This window comes from Coccinella septempunctata, chromosome 8 (assembly GCF_907165205.1).
Source record: "Coccinella septempunctata chromosome 8, icCocSept1.1, whole genome shotgun sequence".
Taxonomy (NCBI): Eukaryota; Metazoa; Arthropoda; class Insecta; order Coleoptera; family Coccinellidae; genus Coccinella; species Coccinella septempunctata.
Window position 1 is genome coordinate 15,776,178 of NC_058196.1, and position 13,793 is coordinate 15,789,970.

At 35.7% G+C, this 13,793-nt stretch overlaps 1 non-coding gene across 1 annotated transcript; it reads left to right on the top strand.

Moving 5' to 3' along the window:
* Positions 1-6,850: 6,850 nt before the first annotated feature.
* Trnat-ugu lies at positions 6,851-6,922 on the top strand. The gene has a single exon. It is a non-coding gene; the product is annotated as a tRNA-Thr (tRNA).
* Positions 6,923-13,793: the final 6,871 nt, after the last annotated feature.

Consider the following 13,793-nt stretch of genomic DNA (forward strand, 5'->3'; position numbering starts at 1 on the left):
CGGAGGCAATTTTATGCGAAATGTTATTGATTTTTGATAACATCTCCAATTTAAATTCGGAGATTCAGAAAACTGCCAGTTTCAGATAATTTTCGTAAGAGCTCCATATTCAACAAATCCTTCCCTTTTGCTCATCAAACCAGACGAAAGTACCTACCAGAGCAGAGTAGAAAAAAAACCAATATTGTCATGAAATGACTGATGTCCAGACAGTTCGGGTGACAATTCGTCTTTTTCCGACAGCGGCAGCTTCCCAATCATCATCTGGACCCTAATGTGTATACACCGCTTCGTTTATCGGCTCAGCATGGGGCTACAAATCACGACGGGACACGAAGGTGTCCTCCTTTTTTTTACGGGCCCTCCGAGAATCACTCTCGCTTTTTACCGAACGCGACGGTCGAAAATGATTTTATAATTGTTACAAATCGCCGGGGTCCTAGAGGACCGGGATTTTCGTAGCAGATGTTGCCCATTCCAGGGGTTAATGAAAAACTTATCATTATAAATTACTATGTCGATTGAGAAACTTCTTAGGCAGACAGCTTTTCGACATTCTAGTCCAAAAAAGTAGTTTTTCGAAATGTATTACATTTTTGTGATATCAATTGATATTAGTTGTGGCAACGGCGTTATGACATTACCGACATTTCATGCATGAGTGCCAATCTTACTCCGTTCTAGTTAATTAAACTGCCCCACATGAGTTAGGGATATTGACTTAAATTGCAAAAAAATATAGATATAATAAATAGAAATAAGATTTTTGTTGTGAAAATTTATATTGATATGATTCAAGTTGCAAATTAATTTTAGCCTGTAGGTCTGCAGCGTATACAGGGTGGTTAAGAAAAATTGAGTAAAATAACGAAATATTATTCCCAGAGAATTCAAGCATTTTAAGACTTTCAATACAATGTATGGCCTCCACGGGCATCAATAACAGCTTGACATTTTCTTTGCATACTACACACGAGGTTGTTGAACATTTCTTGAGGAATTTGGTTCCATAAACAGGGCAGATGCTCTCTCAGATCATTTAAGGATTCTGGGGTAGATTGATGATTATCTAATCTTCTTTGGAACATATCCCATGCATGTTCTATGCAATTCGAATCTGGTGAGTGCGGAGGTATATTGGTAAATGTGGAATACCAAGCTCCTCGCGCGCATTCTCAACTATTGGCTGCACGGTGCGGTCTAGCGTTATCGTCTTAAGCTACATTCACAATCAATTCACGGGCCGAAGTGCACTTCGGCACGGAAGCTTAGCAGATGGCGTTCTCCGTTACCATTCACAATGAAATTCAAGACAAAATTTCTTGCAAGTTGCAAACTATCACTTCGGCAAGGAATTTCGTGTCGGCTATAGATGATGCTGATGCTTATGCTTTGATCAGTTACATTTTTGATTCATTTGAGTATTTGGTACCAAGATTATTGCGAATGGTAAATTTCGTGCCGAAGTGCACTTCGGCCCGCAAATTGATTGTGAATGCAGCTTAAGAATTGAAGAGTTTCACCCTTAGCAGCGTGAAAATTTGGCACAACATTGTCAATGACATGCTCCCTATAGTGTAAGGCGGTCATATTCCCAGGACAAATGTGTAGATCTGTGCGCTCGTTGAAACATATCTCGGCCCATACCATAACACTACCCCCTCGGAATGAATGGATGGACTTCTTGAACATAGCGACGATTACGGGGTATGCGTGGGATTGTCCATACCCTTATTCTTCGAGAATCTAAAAATCGTCCATATCTGGATTCATCAGTGAAAAGAACACTACGCCATTGATCGTTCCAATTGATATATTGCCTTGCCCATTCCAGTCTGTGACGCTTATGGTCACGTGTTAATGGAACTCCTCTTAATGGACGTCTAGAACCTAGATTCACCTCTCTCAAACGTCGTCTGATGGTTTCGATGGAAACTTGAAGAGTATTCCGTAGCATTCTACACGTAGATGGAGGGTTTCTTCTCGCCGAAACGGTGATGTAACGATCCTGAGCAGGTGTTGTTTTTCGTCGCCCACCAAGCCTTGGTCTTCACAACACGGAATCTGTCTCCCTGAACCTATTCCAAAGTCGACATATCACACTTTGGCTAACTTGGAGCCTTTCCGCTACAACAACCCGAGTTAGGCAGGCCACCTTGTAGCATTCCGATAGCCCTATTAGCCTCAGTGTTTGTTAATTTACGTCTTGGCATTTTCAGAAAACTCGTTTCAAATCGAAGCCGTTGATAAACTGACTTCATTTCAAAATAAGAACATTCATGAAGCATATGCAAAGAACCAAACTTCAAAAAACGGCGACCAGATTGACGAAATGTCTCATACTGATTTTTATTGGATCGATTCAAGTTGTTATTGAGTTTTAAATGATTTTACAGCGATTTTCCCGAAGATTGCATACTTTTAAAAACGATTGCATAAGATATCCCTAACTCTTGTGGAGCAGTTTATTTCATGCGGCTGACCGAGTGCTAAAATAAAAGTGAATGTAGTATACAACGGACTATCATCAGCTTAGTAATGCAGCAAGCAAGAATAAACAATATTCATTAACTGGGTGATGTGAAAAATATTAACCTTGAATTTTTATAAAAAAATTTATTTGAAAAATCCCTCCAGGCTAAATAACGAATCTGTGAATATTATTTAAAAAGTGAAAATATAATGGGGCGTATTTTTTTAGAGAAATGAAAAAAGGCAGACCCTAATTTCTCGTAGTATACACTTGTCGCGTGTCTGAGTCCCCAGGTGCCTTTTTCTGCATGTTCATCATCATACACCGATTTAACATCTGTTACGGATCGCTGTCCCCCTGTCCTCGATTACACTTTAAAATCATTCAAAAATGTGCCATTGTGTTTTACATTTCCATTCTCCACCTGACAAACACTTGATGAATTACGGGAATTAATTTCCCCACTGTATTCCCGTAGAGTCGATTATAGATGCGTAAAAAATTGATTGCTTATGGTGTACATCGGAAATGCGTCTCGTCTTCTTTTGCTTGATAACGGGGGGATGTGACAGTTTCAAAAAAATTTAAATGTTTTCTATTTTCAGCATATACGCAGTACGCAGTTGCTGGACAAAATCTGAGGATATCAACGTTGCCCGAGAATGAATATTTACCGTATCCTCATTTTTTTTTCGATTAGGTTTTACAGTTCTAATTCGAACCGAGTTCAACATCGAAACCAAAGATTATAGAGTAGAAAGATAGGAAATGCCCTCATATCTCTAGTACTAAACACCGACTACATTTTGGTCAGTGAAAACACATTTGACAATGAGACGGCGCTGAAAACATACTGTCAATACAGAAAACCTGTTTAGTAACAGTTTTCTGTTTTATAATAGAGGGGCGCGAAATTCGAATTCTATTCCTTGTTTTGAATTTCAATATCGACTTTGATGAGACCATAAAACAAACATCCTGAGCAACAAAACAAAAGTATGGTTTTGTTTTGTAATCAGAATGTTAGTTTTCATCTGAACATTGTTCGGAATCAATTGATATCAATGAAACACGCTGTCGGATGTACTATATTTTTATTTGCAATTTATAAAAAATTCACAAAATTTGAAATTATGGACAATGGATAGAGCTTTGACTAGGACACAAAAATGAAAAGAATATGGTGATCTGCTATACTTCAAAGGTGTTATTTCTGTTCAATATACGTTGTTTTGAATTAATGAACTAAGTTGAATTTGTACAATTCAACAATACAATACAATGTTAATGAACCCTTCTATTGGTTAATTTCCTATTGATGCATCATTGTCTTGTAATCGAACATAGAACTCATAGAAGTATTCAGCAGCTTCCCAAATAATTATTTCATTTGTATGTCGCATTGATTTTTGTAGTACCTAGCAGGTGAATTGAGAAGAGATGAATTGTGGAGGTTGCAGAAAAATTATGATGGTTAGAGAGTAATCAATATATCTATGTACTACAACTCCAGCTTCCTCCAGCTCCACATATCCTTTAACAGATATTATAGTATTATTAGTGTCGCGCTAGACAGAGAAGCATCGAATGTTTGTACCTCAACAGATTCATAGCACGTCAATGTCAATTCCATGTACATATTTATGTTCCAAGCAAAGATTATAGAGTAGAAAGATAGGAAACGCCCTCATATCGCTAGTACTAAAAACCGACTACATTTTGGCCAGTGAAAACACATTTGACAATGAGATGGCGCTGAAAACGTATTATCAATACAGAAAAACTGTTTAATAACAGTTTTCTGTTTTATAATTGAGGGGCGCGAAATTCGAACTCTATTCCTTGTATTGAATTTCAATATTGACCTTGTTGAGATCGGAAAACAAACATCCTGAGCGATAAAACAAGAGGATGGTTTTGTTTTGTAACCAGGATGTTAGTTTTCATCTGAACATTGTTTGGAATCGATTGGTATCAATGGAATACTCTGTTGGATGTGATAAATTTTTATTTGCAATCTATAAAAAATTTACAAATTGAATTTGTACAATTTATATTAGAAATTGATATGAACGAATATTGAATTTACCGTCATAGGATACACATTTCCGTTACTTACATATTATTTACAAAATTTTCAGAACCACAATTGAAAAAACCTTACAGAGGTATACAAGACCTGTATTCAAGCCCGTCAGTATAATTTCTTCATGCTTTTTTATGATTTCTTCATGGTATGGTCTCTTTATGGCACAATATACAGATTGACGAATGAATAAAACACTCACAGAAGGTTTCATAAAACTTTGACTTTCCAAACGACAATTTGACAATCACCCGATTCCCAAATCGAAATCCATAAAACTTTTGCATTTCTGAATATATTGAAGGCAATTGAGAATCTTTGAATGGACGTATAAAAGTCATAATTTCCCCTAAATGAGCCCTTCATGCGAGGGATGCTTCCTGCATACAACAATTTACGTGGATGAACAGTTCTCAATAGACTTGCAGTAAAATGTTCATTGCACATGGTGTAGTCAGTAGTGTTTGCAGGCCTCTACGCCCTGAGAATTTTATCCACTTCGTAGCACTGAAAGTAGAAATCAATGAATGACCGAGTCACATGTTACCAGTTTTAATACTTACATTCCCATTTTCCTTAGTAAAATTCGTTTTATTTTATCCACAGTTCTTCACTATACAATAATTTTCGAACGATATTTCGCCAAGAAATTAGACACAAATTTCAATAATCAGCAACTAGAACGGGCTTGAAAAACAAAAGGCGATACGAGGTTGTCTATGGATACGAGAATCAAAACATATGACTCTGACATTTCGCAAAATTTCATATGTCCCTCGAATTAAAATTTTAACCAGTCTTAGGGCCTTAAAAACACATTTGAAACACAGATGGCGCTCGCATCACTCTAGTCGCTTCGTTTGCTATCTTTCTAATCTATAATCTTTGGTTCCAAGGTCAAAATTGTACGCAATTGTCAAAGTTGAAAATTTTGAGCGGGGTTAAAACTTAACGTCAGTTCGAACTTGAAAATTAAATGTCTTCTGGTTCTTCGTGAAGTCAGTTCTTATTAAGTAATTTCAATATTTTTTCGTCCATATAGATACTGTCAATCGTTTGATCGAACAGAAATGCAAAGGCGTAATTCATTCAATGTTACAAAAAGTATGATATCACTTTTACTCTTACGATACTTAGCCACTGGTACCTGGTACTGTTCGCAAAGATCAACAAGTGGTAGACCAAGTGCTATACAACGCCAATAGAAGACCGCTTTTGATTCGTGAGGTGACAGCCTCTCAGAACTTGCAGAATGGCATGCCAACTTCTAAGAGATACTACAAATAGGTACCTACTTCATTTCTCTAAGCACAGTCGAAGACGTAAATACGTGCCTGTAGAAAGATCAAGTTTCAGATTTGTAAACTTCAAAACAAAAAAGAACGGAGGTTACGGTTTTCAACATTCTTTCATTCTCTGAAAAAGAGCAAGGAAATGTGTCATCAGTTTTCTTTTAGCTCTTATAGTTCTCGAGAGCCCCTTAGTAGAAAACGAATTTTTCCCACCCTGTACAGCGTGAGCAAAATTGGTGATACCTGAACTACAACTTTTTCAACCCAATGAAATAGAGGAAAATGCATACCACATTAGGGTCCTCTTTTTTCGAGAAACTAATAATGCCATCACCTGCATTACTCTATCTTCTTTTGTTTTCGAGTTATGGGTCAAAATTAAAATTTCAACTGTGGTCATTATCTCCGTTTCTGTTTATGCTAGGATCTTGAAACTAAAACATTATACAGACACTTTTTTATAGCAATCCAGTGGCGTACTATGATTTTTTCCAACAGGTATATTTACTGAGCTATAACAAAAAGATGTGTTTTTTGTTATGAAAACAGTAGTTCAAAATGTCTCAGAAATACTGAAGCCGATGTACGATGTATGATATATTTCTGACACGGTAAAAAAATTGCGATTCTTTCTAAGTCATTTTAAACTACTGCTTTCATAAGAAAAAACAAAACTTATGTTATAGCTCAGCAAACAAACGTGTACGCCACTGGATTGCTATTAAAAAAGTGTCTGTATAATGTTTTCATTTCAACATCCTAGCACAAACAGAATCGGAGATCATTGCCAATGTTGAAATCGCCCAAATTTTGGCCTATAACTTGAAAATAAAAGAAGATAGAGGAATGTACTTGATGGCATTATTAGTTTCTCGAGAAAAGACGACATGAAAGGCACATTCATTTTCCTCTATCTCGTTGGGTTCAAAAGTTGTAGTTTAGGTATCACCAATTTTGCCCACCCTGTACATACAAATCTGATTTGCCGCTAAGTATGGAGCCTCTTTAGCTCAGTGGCAGAGCACTGGTCTTGTAAACCAGGGGTCGTGAGTTCAATCCTCACAGGAGGCAAAAAAAAAACAATTTTTTAGATGACTACCTGAGGGATAATACGTTTAATATGGCAATAAAAACTAGATCCAACGGGTGGAACAAGTAACATGCTTTAATAAATGAGAAGAAATGCTTGAAAAATGTATAGGTATTGTTTGTATGTATTTGTAATCACAATGTCTCAATATATGGGTGTCCCAGAATGAATAGAAAATCGTAAAACACCTTATGGATGAGCTGTTCAGCACTCGGAAAAAACTACCGAAAAATTGTATCCCCTGTGGAAATGTCTTCTTTTTCAAATAAATAAATAAACACCCAGTTACTTTTCTGAGGACAACGGTAACAAATGATTAAAATATCAATATTCTTTTTTTTCATTTTACTGAAATAGTCTTTGTGGGATACTCTAATAAATATGCTGAAAACTGGTATTGACAGCTGTTCCCAACTTCAAATTTCATTATGAAATGTGATAAATATTTCATTGAGTCAATGTTTGAGGTTTCGCTGTAAGATAGGATGAAAGTATCAGTATATTGAGTGGCAAAATATTTAAAAAATATGCGTCATTTATGCAGATTTTAAAATATTACAATGCTTTATCATAACTTGTGTAAATTATACGCAGTTATTACTATTATAATAGAGAACAGGAAAATTCTTCAACATAACAAAATATTTAGGATTCGATGGTTTTTGCTCTTAATATCTAGGACCTGGTCCTGAAGATAAGCGTTTCATAGAAAACAACATAAAACTGATGAATCTTAAGAGAGATGGACTTATGCACAACCTACACCTGGAAAATTTTGAATCCTCATTCATGATGAGCTTTCTAATAGGTCTTAGTTTTTGGGAACTACCAGCTCCAGTTATTTGTTCGAATGAAATTGCCATTGCAAACTTCATTTGAAGAGATGCCCGAAGGAGTGAAAGTAAACCATTAGTTCCAAAACGATGAATGTCCTGAAAACTATATAGTAAGCGTCCTCGCTTACTTTTGGACGCCTTCTAAACAGATAAATGGATTTCTTCATAAACTTTTTAGGGTTTTCACTCCCAATCTCTGAAACAAAATCAATTAAAAATGAAATCAACGATTTGCTCCTGCGTAAATTCTTGCACTAATTTACGCAGGAGCAAATCGTTGATTTCATTTTTAATTGATTTTGTTTCAGAGATTGGGAGTGAAAACCCTAAAAAGTTTATGAAGAGATGCAAAATCCTCCCAAAATAAATTTCAATCGATATCAGATAAATGGATTGGTTGTTTGAGTCCAATTTTTTAGCACCCACTGACCCCCTGTCTGAATCTGTTGGATTTTCATACTTTGGTTGGCTTGAGCTAACTGGATATTTAATTAGTTGTGCAGATATATATTTTAGCTTAACTAAAAGGAATTGAAACTAATCAAAGCTAAAAATGAATTAGATGAGGGAAAGACTAAAATTAATGCTAACAGGAAAAAACTAACAAGCAACATGAATCATCATCATCAGAAGAAGTGTGGCTATTGCCTTGTTTATATGTTCGCATATTCAGAATATGGACCAAAGTGAAAATGGATACAATGATTTCAAAGCAAGTATGTAAAATGTGAGGTCATGAAGAGTGCACAGAAGGAAAACCTATAGTTATATTGATCAATAAACGAATTAATTAAGATGCATAACATCCGCAGATAGTCAAATCAACAAATGTTACGATCTAAATCGAACTAACAAACTACCATCGCTCGAAGTATCACCAGAAATTTTCATTTCTCGACAAAGAATAGAATAGATGCTGACCACGATTTTGGTCTTATTTGACCTCGACATAGCAACAGAACTCCTTCGTCAACGAAGTGCTATCCTGCATCCTGTGTCTGTGTATTTGCAGACCAGAACTTGGTTCTCTCGCTGCTATCTTCTACTTCGTTTTCCAGTGATTTTATCTCTTTCATTTTAAATTATTCTCGGTCAATTTTTCTCTTTCTGTTTCTCCTCCAGGTTTTCTCTCAACCTGTTTTTCGGTCTCTTGATTCTTCGTTTTTCATTTTCGTCATAGTTTACACTTTCTCTTATTCCACTGTTTTCATGGCTTTCCATTCTTTCGTAGGCTCTTTTTGACAGTTCTGTTATGTGTTCTTTGATTGTTGTGGTTCTTGCCATCTCTCTGATCTCTTTGTTTCTTGTGTACCACTCTGCGTCTAGGGCTTCTCTAAGTTTCTTTTTCTGAAATGTTTCCAATTTTTTGAGCTGATTCGTATTCATTATTAAAATTTCACTTCCGTATGTCATGGTCGGTCTAATGATTGCTTTGTAAAGTCTTACTTTCAGTTCTGGGTCCAGTTCTCTCTTTCGGTTTATAAGGTAATAGAGATATCCTTTGATACTTCTCGCTTTTTTTGCTGTTTTCTCTATGTGTTTATTCATATTCAAGTTTTTATCTATTGTAATTCCTAGATATTTGACTTCATTTTGCCATTCTATTTCTTTGTCATTAATTGCTATCTTAATCTTTGGATTATGTTTCTTGTTTTTATATTGGAACATTTTGCTTTTAATTTTGCTCTCATTTATTTTTATTTTCTATTTTCTGTACCATTTTGTCAGTTTGTCAATTGTCTGTAGTTTTTTGGTTGCACTGTTTTCGGTTTTTCCTGAGGCTAGGACTGCCTTATCGTCTGCGTAGAGACCTAATGTGACCTCTTGATTTCTTGGTATGTCGCTTGTAAATACGTTGTATTGTATAGTATGGGCACCAGTAAGGATCCCTGTGGTACACCTGCTTCTATATTTTTTACCTCCGCGCGATGTTTCATTGTTAAATTTCACGTAAAATTTCCTATCTGTCAGGTAAGATTTTATAAGTTTGACGAACTCTTTCGGAGAGTCAGCTTTCAACATTTTATAAATGAGTCCTTGATGCCATACTTTGTCAAATGCTTTCGATATATCCATCAATACTGCTGCTGTTTTATATCCTCTTTGTTTTTTTTTTTTCAGAATTGTTTCCATTATTCTAGTGAGTTGGGTTCCGATTCCATGTCCCTTTCTAAAGCCGTGTTGAATTTCTGGGATTATTTCCTTTTCGTGGATGATTTTCTTCAGTCTCTTGATTATAATTGATTCTCATATATAGTTTTTACAATTTTTTTTTGATCGATTTTATGTCTGAATGGTAATGTTTTTTTTGAAACTGTTGTTTTGTTTGATCATTCATATTTGTATCAAAATGAGGTGTTTATAAAAAAATGTTTTGGAATTTTATTCAATGTATTTTGTTACCTTAAATATAGTTTATGATGATCAATAGAACATGTTCATGTATTTCAATTAACCCTAAACACTGTTTCAATCGACCCAATTAGATTTTTTCTTTAAATTTGATATGATACATAAAATACAATATATTGAGATCAAATAACATTGCCCATTAGTAGACAGATGAATAGTCTTTTGTTTAATATATTTACGACATTGCTCGCCTACTAATCCCGATACTATGGACGATAAACGCAAAAGTGTTTCAACCGTACCCAGTCTCCCCTAAATGAACACCTAATTACAAAGTAATGAGCACATGCCAAGTTGCATTGGTGTTTAACCTTCGATTCCTAAAATTCTGATTAAACATGTTGGTTAATTAATGGTGGTATTCTGCTTTTATCGGTAAGACAATCTGTATCTTTTCATAAGCCTAAAGGAAAATTGCAATTCTTGACGTTTTTAGTGATCTGTAGCTTACAGGAACTATTTACGATAAGTAGTTCAAAAGTAACACTGTTAAGAAGATAATTACAGGAATATTTCCAGAATTGCTTTATTCATGAATCTATGAATCGGACACTGACAGATCGATCGTACGCTACAGATTTGTAACTTACAGATGAAAAGAAGAATACAACCATTAATCTGATATACAGGCTGTTTCCTAATTGAATATCAATATTTATGGGGGTGATTTTTGGGCCCATTTTAAGGAAAAAACTTTTCCTAAACGTCTCACCTTTTGAGATACAGGGTGGTATTATTTATACAGTCAGCGGCACGCCACTGACTGTATTCAACTATGGGCAAATTTGATCTCTTGAAGTTTTTCAGTCCGACGCACGGGTTTTATCTAAAAAAATCTACGTATGTCTCTGCATGGTGATATGTATGTATTAAAGATATTGTTATGATCATGCAGAGAAACGGTTTTTATTTTTTTAAGCGGAAACCGTGAATCGGATTGAAAAAAGTCAAGTGATCAACTTTGGTAAGAAATAATTGGGAATTTCAAAAATAATTTTTATTTGAGGAAAAATCTGTGGCGTACCATCAATGTCTGCCAAAATAGGTAGGTCAAATTACGTACGAACGCCACTGGTGGGAATTCAGAAAAAAGTGATACATCAAAAAATGCCTCTTGATTCATAGTATACATATATGACAAATTTCATTAAAATATTTGAAGTGGTATTGTTGATATTGATAATAAATGATTTATTTTTAAAACTTTAGCACCCTGTATCTCAAAAGGTAAGACGTTTAGGACATATCTTCATACAAAGTTTTTTTCTTGAAATGGGCCCAAAAATCATTCCCCTAAGTATTGACATTCAATTAGGAAACACCCTATATATAAATCAGCAGAGTTGAATCAGCTTTTGGTGGAATTGATGTTTTATAGCTCCTCATATTTATTGAATATAAAAATATTCAAATTTTTAGTCTTTATTGCTTTGTTTGAAACAAGTGAAAGAAAAGATTGACTATTCCACTGATTCATCTCCGCTGGAGTTTCCGAAAAAATAATGGAGAAATATTGAATGACAGATTTACGATATCAGAACCCAGACATGAACGCGGGTAATGATCCCGGAGGGGATAGATGGGGTAGAACGGAGATAATCGGAAAAGGGCAACCCCTTATAATAATTAGGGGTTCCCGACAAAACACCCTTTGGTGGTTAATGTGCCGTGAAATATGAACGACGCCGAAAATTAGCTCTCCTATCTTTCATTACAGTTCATTCAGATAAACGACATTCTATTTTGTATTGTATTTATTCCTTCTGTATACCTACACATATCTACTGAGGATTGATTTTTCCCATTATCGAACGATTCCATCGCAAGGGTAGTTCAATAAAGATATCGTGATTTTATCTGAAAATTTCTTTTTCGTTGAATCGACCACAGTTTATTGGTTTGATTGATAAACAGTTGAACTAATTCAGAAGCATTTCACCCGCGGATGTAAATAACAATATATCTGAATCGAACTTGCCATCAAGGACCCCGACGGGAAGATCATCCCATGTATGGGAAGAATTTGACCACTTCAGAGCCACACTTCCACAACTTCGATTGAAATTTATTGATATGGTGATATGCTTCTAATATTTTTATTCTTATTATAGCATTCATGCGTCATTGTCTTATTTTAAATACTGTATAGGGATAATGAAAATGATGGGTCCAATAAAATGAACTCCACTTTAATTTATTCACCTCAAGCGACATAAAAACATAATTTAAGCAATGGCGGCTTCCTTCTTCTTCTTCTTCTACGTGCGGTGCCCCACCGGGCTGAACTGAGGCCTCGTGACCCATTGTTCGTCCGCTTGTAGTTGGAGAGACTTAAACTCTGTGACATGCTGACAAAAATGCCACAAGTCGACAGAGAGGTGTCCCTCTCACCATAGGAGTTGTGGGTGTTCTGTTTCCTAGATGTGTCATCCTTAAGTCCTCAAAGTTGATACAGAAGAACAAAATGTGTTCAACCGTTTCCTCCGTGCTCCTACACCAGCGGCACAGGGAACGGCTAGTCAGTCCCATTCTATTTAAGTGTTTGTTAAACGAATGGCCAGTCATTGCTCCAGTCACTAGACTCAGTTGTTTCCTCTCAAGAGCTAAGAGTTTTTTGACCTCAAGCACAGAGGATGGTCTCTCAATGAGAAGCCTCGACTGTCTGAGACCACTTCTTATGCTCCATCCAGAGGAAAATTTCCTGTCCATCCAACTATTAAAGAAGTTCTTGACAGATGTACGACAGATAGGCAGCGCAGGTCCCGGACCTGGCGGCTTAGACATAAGATACTCTCATAAACTATTGACAATTGACAACTGACTTTAGATCATAGACTCAGCCTAAACCAACGAATAGGAATAACAGACCAAAGAAGGAGTGTTGTCTTTTTCTTGTGGTGGGAAATTCAAGGCATGCTTAATATACTACAATTGGATTATGGTACAATGGTACCAAGAAAAGAATCAGGCGTTATAATTTTGCTTTCAAATTAAGTTGACAGAAAATTGCCGGCACGACGGCCGCAAGGAGCTCTTGTTTACCTACTCTTTACCACCACTTTCATTTTAAATGTATTCTAAATGTATTTAAAATAAAGTTGATTGATAATTATTAGGATTTTTTCTATGATTCTACTGTCTGTAAACAAATGCGAAGGACTTGGGAGATGGTTTCTCGATGAAAGTAAGCAGGGATAGTTCTTATAAATTTGTTTCGAAATAGACGACCAATAGACCAAAATATAGCCTTTGGAAGGCGATGACGAGTTGACAGTTTTTAATTTTTTTTACGGGTTCTAAAAAACACTGAGTCAGAGCTAAAACTGTATGGGATATAGTACCATACAAATTGGTATATGATACAAGAGCTTAGGGAAAACCTCAGTAAAAAAAACCCTTTCTCCCCGTAAGTGTAGTGGATTTTAATTGTTCACGAAATAAGCTGAAATATTCCATATTGAAGAGCATCTGGCACTGCAAAAATTGATTCTTTCTCCAACAAAAAGGAAAATCCAGAAATCCTTCTCCAAGGTACCAGAAACTTTAATCTGAAATAGAGGGGAAAACAAAAGCAGAAAAAGGTAAAATAATAAAATTAGATTCA